Below are 7,762 nucleotides of genomic sequence, written 5' to 3' on the forward strand. Positions count from 1 at the left end.
TTTTATTTGTTTGACATTAAACTGAAAAGAACACGAATTTAATATATAGGCCTATATTTCATTGTCTTTTCTTTTGGCTCTAGTCATTGCTCTCAGTAAAAACAAACAGCAAATTAAGTTTATTTACATCAGTTATGAAGCCAAAAAGTATGGAAGCCTGTTTCTGCCATTGAATTTAAAAAAGGTAATTGCGACTTTTTATCTCGCCATTCTGACTTTTTCAGAATTGCATAATACAAACTCACAAAAAAAAGAACTTTTTCTCAGAATTCTCAAAGATATAAACTCGCAACTGCGATTTATAGTCATAATTGCATGATACAAAGTCATAATTGCGAGTTTATATCTCTAAACTCTGACGTTATTTTTCACAATTCTGTTTTTAAGTCAGAATTGTGAGATATAAATTCAGAATTGTGAAAAATAACGTCAGAGTTTAGAGATATAAACTCGCAATTATGACTTTGTATCATGCAATTATGACTATAAATCGCAGTTGCGAGTTTATATCTTTGAGAATTCTGAGAAAAAGTTCTTTTTTTTGCGAGTTTACTCTGTTAATTGCGAGTTCATGTTTTGCAATTGTGAATTTATTTCTTACAATTACAAGTTTATATCCCGCAAATCTGGCATTTTTTTACACGCAATTCTGACTTTATAACTCGCATTTGCGAGTTTATATCACACAATTCTGGGGGGAAAAAACCCTCACAATTCTGACTTAATTTCTAGATATAAAGTCAGAATTGCGAGTTATAAACTCATTGTGTTATAAAAAAAAAAAACTTAAATTGCAAGAAATAAAGTCAGAATTGCAATTAAGACTTTTTTTCTGAGAACTGAGTTTGTATCTTGCTATTCTGACTTTATATCTTGCAATTCTGACTTTGTATCTCACAATTCTGACTTTATAACTCACAATTTCGAGTTTATTCTGAAAAAAAAAGTCCAAAGTGCTTGTTTGTATCACACAGTTAGAATTGCGCAATTCAGACTTTTTTCTCGTAATTCTGACTTTATAACTTGCAATTGTGAGTTTATATCACGCAATTCTGAGAACAATATCTCACAATTCTGACTTTATTTCTCGAAATTTGAGTTTATATCTTGCAATTCTAACTTTATTTATCACAATTGCAAGTTTATATCCCTCAATTCTGGCTTAACCTGCAATGTCACATTGTTTATGTCACACAATTCTGAGAATTGTGATTTTATATCTCGCAATTCTGACTTTATAACTCACAATTGCAAATTTATATTGTGCAATTCTGAGGGAAAAAAAAGTCAGAATTCCCAGTTCATATCTTGCAATTCCAATTTAATTTCTCAGAATTGCGAGGTCATATTCCAATTCCTGTATATTTTCAATGTAAAGTAAAAAATCAATAAATTCTGACTTTATAACTCACAACTGCAAATTTATATCATGCAATTCTGAGGAAAAAAAGTCAGAATTCCCAGTTTATATCTTGCAATTCCAACTCTAATTTCTCAGAATTGCGAGTTTATATTACAATATTTGCAATATATTTTCCATGACTGTTGGCCTTCTAAACTTATATACAAACATTGTGTTTTTCCAGCATGCTGTTACTGGATATAACCACAGCTATAGCTAAAGTGATATTGTTTTTCGGTCTTAAAAATGTACAAACTAACTTACCTTGCATGACAGAAACCCAGGAACCAAATCCACACAGAGAAAAAGGCACAACAGAAAATCCATTTTTTGAGATATTAGCAAAAGCTAACATGGTAGCTAGCTACCTTCAGGTTAGCCACAGCATGGGCTGAATTCAGACTAACATACTAGCATACATGCTACATGCGTTGCAGAAATAGTATGGAAAAGAGTAGTATGCTATTCAGAATTCAGACTTTTTTTTACTATGTAAAAAATCTAGTATTTCAAATACCCCTTATGCTCTAGTTCTTGACTTTAATCTATATAGTATTTTAAAGTTCATCTACATTCAGTTTCAAACAAATGTTAACAAGCATCTTAGACACTTATCATACTTTCTCCGGTTTCTTATGAGATTACATGGCTGTTGTCTGGAAACTCTTGGTAGGGCCATTCATATTGTTAACTGAATCTAATCTGCTCTGGAGAAGCTGGTGAATAGATTCAGACTTTGCTGCTGTAATTCCCTCTAGTCTGCCCTCTTCAAACCCACATCTGTTGAGAGCAACATAAAACGGGTCCACTATTTTAAGCTGAATTCTCCATGGCTGCCTGGCTATAAAAAAAATACAGGATCTAAGCCAAGGTCCTGGATTCTAGGCCTCAGTCTGGATAAGTAGTGTGGCTCAAGCAGGTCACATCAGCTGATGAGTAAAGATAACTGGGTCAGCCAGATAACTATGATAGCAATGTGCTCCATGCTTTGAGCAGCTCTATATAAATAATTCAGAAAGGGGTGGGACTTTTTTTGGTCTATGGAAACCAGAGCATGACAAGTGACATGTATGTATATGTACAGTATGTATACTCATATGTATAAGTTAAAATATAAAAAGTTAAATATTATTTTAACAAAAAATCTTTTTTTTTTCTTGTAGTGTCAAAGCTAAATTTTTAGAAGCCATTACTCCAGTTTTCAGTGCCACATGATGATCCTTCAGAAATTATTCTAAAATGCTGATGTGTTGCTCTAGAAACATTTCATATTATCAGTGTTAAAAAATTGAACTACTTAATTTAATTACTTTTTAAAATTTATTTATTCATTTTGGAAACCATAATTTTTTAATGGAATATTTGTTTTTTAAGTCTGAAATATTTTATTTTATATTTTATCATTTTATTTTTGTAACAATATAAAAGTCTTCACTGTCACTTTTGATCAAATTAATGGTCCTTGCTGAATAAAACTATTAATTTTATTAAAGTTTGGAATATTTCTCATTTTAGTTTTAAAATATTTTATTTTATTTTATTTTATTTTTGTATCAATATAAAAGTCTTCACTGTCACATTTGATCAAGTTAATGGTCTTTGCTAAATAAAATTTTTACTATTTTATTAAAATATGGAATATTTCTCATTTTAGTTAAAAATATTTTATTTTACTTTATTTAATTTTATTTTATTTTTGTAACAATATAAAAGCCTTTACTGTCAATTTTGATCAAGTTAATGGTCTTTGCTAAATAAAACAATTAAAGTATGGAATATTTCTCATATATAGTATATTAGTTTGAAACTCATATAGTTTGAAATATTTTATTTTATTTTATTTTATTTTATTTTATTTTATTTTATTTAATTTTATTTTATTTTATTTTATTTTATTTTATTTTTGTAACAATATAAAAGTCTTCACTGTCACTTTTGGTCAAGTTAATGGTCCTTGCTGAAAAAAACTATTAATTTTTTACTAAAATATGGAATATTTCTCATTTTAGTGTGAAATATTTTATTTTATTTTTGTAACAATATAAAAGTCTTTTTTGTCACTTTTGATCAAGTTCATGGTCTTTGCTGAATAAAACTATTAATTTAATTAAAGTATGGAATATTTCTAATATTAGTTTGAAATATTTTATTTTATTTATTATTTTTATAATTAAAATAATAATATTTTTATTATGTTATTCTTTTTGTAACAATGTCAAAGTCTTCACTGCACATTTACTGAATAAAATATTGAAAATTAATAAAAAATATAAATTTTATTAAAATAAAAAAAATAATTAATAGAAATATTAATTTTAATAAAGTATGGAATATTTCTCATTTTAGTTTGAAATATTATTTTATTTTGATTTGTTTTTGTGACAATATAAACGTCTTCACTGTCACTTTTGATAAAGTTTATGGTCCTTGCTGAATAAAACTATTACTTTTATTGAAGTATGGAATATTTCTCAGTTTGAAATATGTATTTTTTTTGTAACAATATAAAAGTCTTCATTGTCACTTTTGATCAAGTTACAGTTTTTCTCAATTGCTAAAACACTACAACCAGTCTTTTGAACTAAAATTTCAAAACTATAACGTCATTTTTGAAAAAGCACACCCATTTCCCTAAACTATAAACACTATTCCTAGCTTTGACACATGAGTTATATTTGGTGAACTGTTACTGCAAAACTCTACACACAAATCCCTACATTTCTCAGTGCTTACACCATGTGGTCATTTAGAAAGCACAAGCATTCAATATTGTTCACTTAAGTCTGTGAAGTTTGAGCTCAGTTAGCACACAATTACCCAAGTGGAAACAATAGGAGTCAAAATTTAGCACACACCAATCAGAATCTTCGATGGAGATAAAAGGGCCAAAGTCAGCTTACAGTTTTTCTCAGTCACTTTGGTGCATTTCTCAGATCAGAAATGAAATTGTCAAAACTACTTGTTCAACATCAACATCATATTGTGCACATCATAAAAAGCTTCTCATTCTTCTGATCAAGTTGTGATTGCTTTGGTACATTCATACAACTGATTATATACATTTGTCTGCGGTTTCCTACATTATCAGTTGCTATTGTCATGTTGCTCAAAATGTATTATATAGTTCCCTGTGCAATAGTCTTACCCCTCAAAACATCAAGACATTAGCTCGTCGGTCATCATATAAGTCATTACCTAAATGCAAAATTTTTGATCTAGTTGTCATAAACTGTCAATCATATATTCTACACATTTCTATTAGACTTTTTGTAAATTTGCCATGAATTATTCAAGTGAATCTTGACTTTCACTAATGAAGATAATATAGATCAACCAATGATAAAGCAGTTCTCTGAAATAGCTCAAAGGTACATCTCATGAACCTTCAATTATAAAGCATATATAGACAGAGGACAACGCAGGAGTTTCAAATTCTGACAGTGGACTTTTTAAGTTTTATTTTCACCTTTGTGCCCATATTTCTTTTTCTTTTCTATTTCACAATGATGTTGTAATTAGTTTTTTTTTTCTTTTTCTTTTTGTCAGACCACTAGTACAAGTGTAACTGTGAATCCTATCCAGTCTTTTTCAATCAATATCCCACATACAGTAATGTGTAATTTTGAAGAGGAAGAGTAGGAGGTGAAAGAAGAAGAGGAGGAGAAGAAGGAGGAGGATGACGACAACAACATGGAAGAGACAGAGGAAGAGAAAGGGCAAGAAAACAAGCAAACAATTTAGCCTGTGATGCTGAAGAGGTTCTTTGGCCTGTCCCAGACCAAAGACAGGATGCTGGGAAAAATAATTATTTTTGTTGTTGTTTGCTGTTTTGTACTGTACTCTACAGTACATTAAATTAAGGAATAAAACACTTGCAAATGCATACATTTGTTGTGTTAATTATGTGAAAAGTTTTTTATTTGTATTGTTTTCGTAGTATTGTTTTGAATTTATCTCATCAGTGTGGAAAACTGTGTTGTAGTGTGTGTGTTTTTGAGGATTTGTGTGTCATGTCTGAGAGCAAAGTTTGGTTTTTCAGCAAGATTGAGATGTTTTGAGTAGAGAGCTTCATTTTGACCTCAATATAGGAAGTTTGGGGAATTGAGTTAGGAGTTGTGGATTTGTGTTTAGAGTTTCGCAAATAAGAGGCATAATTTCAAGAAATGTGTTTAAGCAATTGAGAAAAACTGTAACGGTCCTTTCTGAATGCAATTATTAATTTTATTAAAATTATGGAATATTTCTAATTTCAATTTGAAATATTTTATTATTTTATTTTATTTTTGTAACAATATAAAAATCTTTACTGTCACTTCTGATCGAGCAAATGGTCCTTGCTGAATAAAACTATTAATTTTGGAATGTGGAATATATCTCATTTTATTTTGAAATATGTTTTTTTTGTAACATTATAAATATCGTTACTGTCACTTTCACTTTCACTTTGTCACATTTTATTTTAAAATATTTTATTATTTTATTTTATTTTATTTTTGTAACAATATAAATGTCTTCACTATCACTTTTGGTCAAGTTAATAGTCCTTGCTAAATAAAACTATTAGTAAAGTATTCAAAGTATTAGTAAACTAATAATTCTATCAAAAAACAACTAATTTGGCTTTTTTGTTTAAATGAACTAAACCTAATATTCACAATTAAGTGAATTAGTTTGTGTGCGCCCGGATAGTGTCCGAAAGAGAAAGCAGCTCCCCTAACAGACAGCATTTGTGCATATATATTCACTAAAAAATGCATTCTCAACTTGTCTCTCCTCCTCAAAGTGGAATAAAAAGAAAGTATTTTAACACACATGAATGAAACTCTCATTGCAAAATATCACATTCAGTTAGTGTGTCATTCATCATGGTTGTATTGCCTGAACATCCATGATTCACAAACACCCTGCTGCTCCATAAAAGCAAGCAGTCTTCCACTATCATCAGCAGCGAAGCTTCCTCAGGGCAGGATCAGTGCTTCATCTCCATTTAAAACCGCCCGGTTTAGACGAGGCCAAACTCTCCAATATGGAAACTGCTGTCTCGAGAAGACAGCGTGACTGTGAATCTCATATTAGCACTGGCATCCCATGGTCTCGGTAGACAATAAAAGCCCCGGAGATAAATAGGTCTGCACATCCTTACCGAGGAGCGACTCCTTGCGAGTATGTGGAAATAAAGAGGCCATGCATGCAGAGAATGATAGGAAGCACCATTATGGTCAACAGACGTGGTCTTAAATATGACGAATGCTTTTTAATTATACTCTCCACTGCAGTGTACTACACGCGCATGGCCATCAGAGAGCCGCAGCCTGATTGCACACTTAAGGTGGTGTGAGCTGTTATGATGACACCCTCACTAAATAATGCAGGAGGCCAGTGGTTTTGTGCTGCGTTTGTACACCAGGGCTCAGGGTGTGTCCACAGCACACTCAGCAGACGCTCTGAGTGGGCGGAACAGAATGAGATCAGGACAACCGGAAGATTTTGGCACCGCTTTTGTGCACTCTCAGCAAACAAACTGTCCCCTCAGAGTGTTAACGTTGAATTGAAAGTTATTACCTGCAGGCATACGCTTAAAAAAGGCTTTATGGACAGTATGAGCATTTTTTTTATCTCGTAAAACCTTGTTGGAAATGTCTTGAGAAAATGTCTTTTTCCACAAATTTTGTATGTATGCAAATTTTATAATATCCAAGGTACACATTTCTAGTAACTGTGCAGTTAATTCTTATATTTTATTTTCAGAAAGTTTTGGAATATTTGTCCTCTTCCCAAATTCGTCACTACTTAAACAGTAATATATAATTTAATAAGAAGGGTTATATTAACCTATTAAGATATTTCTTACATCTACCTTGCAAATATATTTTTAGCAATTTTATTCAAACTTTTTTTGAGGTAAATCAATAAAAGTTACAATTTTAACAATATTTTAACTGTGATTTATTAGATTTGTTATTTTGAATCCAAATGTTCTTTGTAAAAGGCAGAAAATGATCATACTGATTTGAAATTTAAGGATTCATTAGTTTGAATATATATTAAACCAAACACCATCATAACATCTTCTTTTTTTTTTTTTTTTTTTGACAAAACATCCCATGTTTTGGTAGTGACCACATCACATTACAGAATTTAAGCTCACATACTAAAACACTACTAAAACATATTAAAATACTAAAAAAGTTGCATAAGTGTACAATTTTTCCCTCCCCCAAATAAAGGATTATGTGTTCCTTATTTGTCACTACTGAAACAATTATGAAATGTAGTTACAAATGTCAGTAGTGACATGTCAGACACGTTTTTACATTAAGTTTCATGATTTACAAAGAAAATATAAGATAAATGTTTTTT

The sequence above is a fragment of the Garra rufa genome, chromosome 13, assembly GCF_049309525.1.
Source record: "Garra rufa chromosome 13, GarRuf1.0, whole genome shotgun sequence".
NCBI lineage: Eukaryota > Metazoa > Chordata > Actinopteri > Cypriniformes > Cyprinidae > Garra > Garra rufa.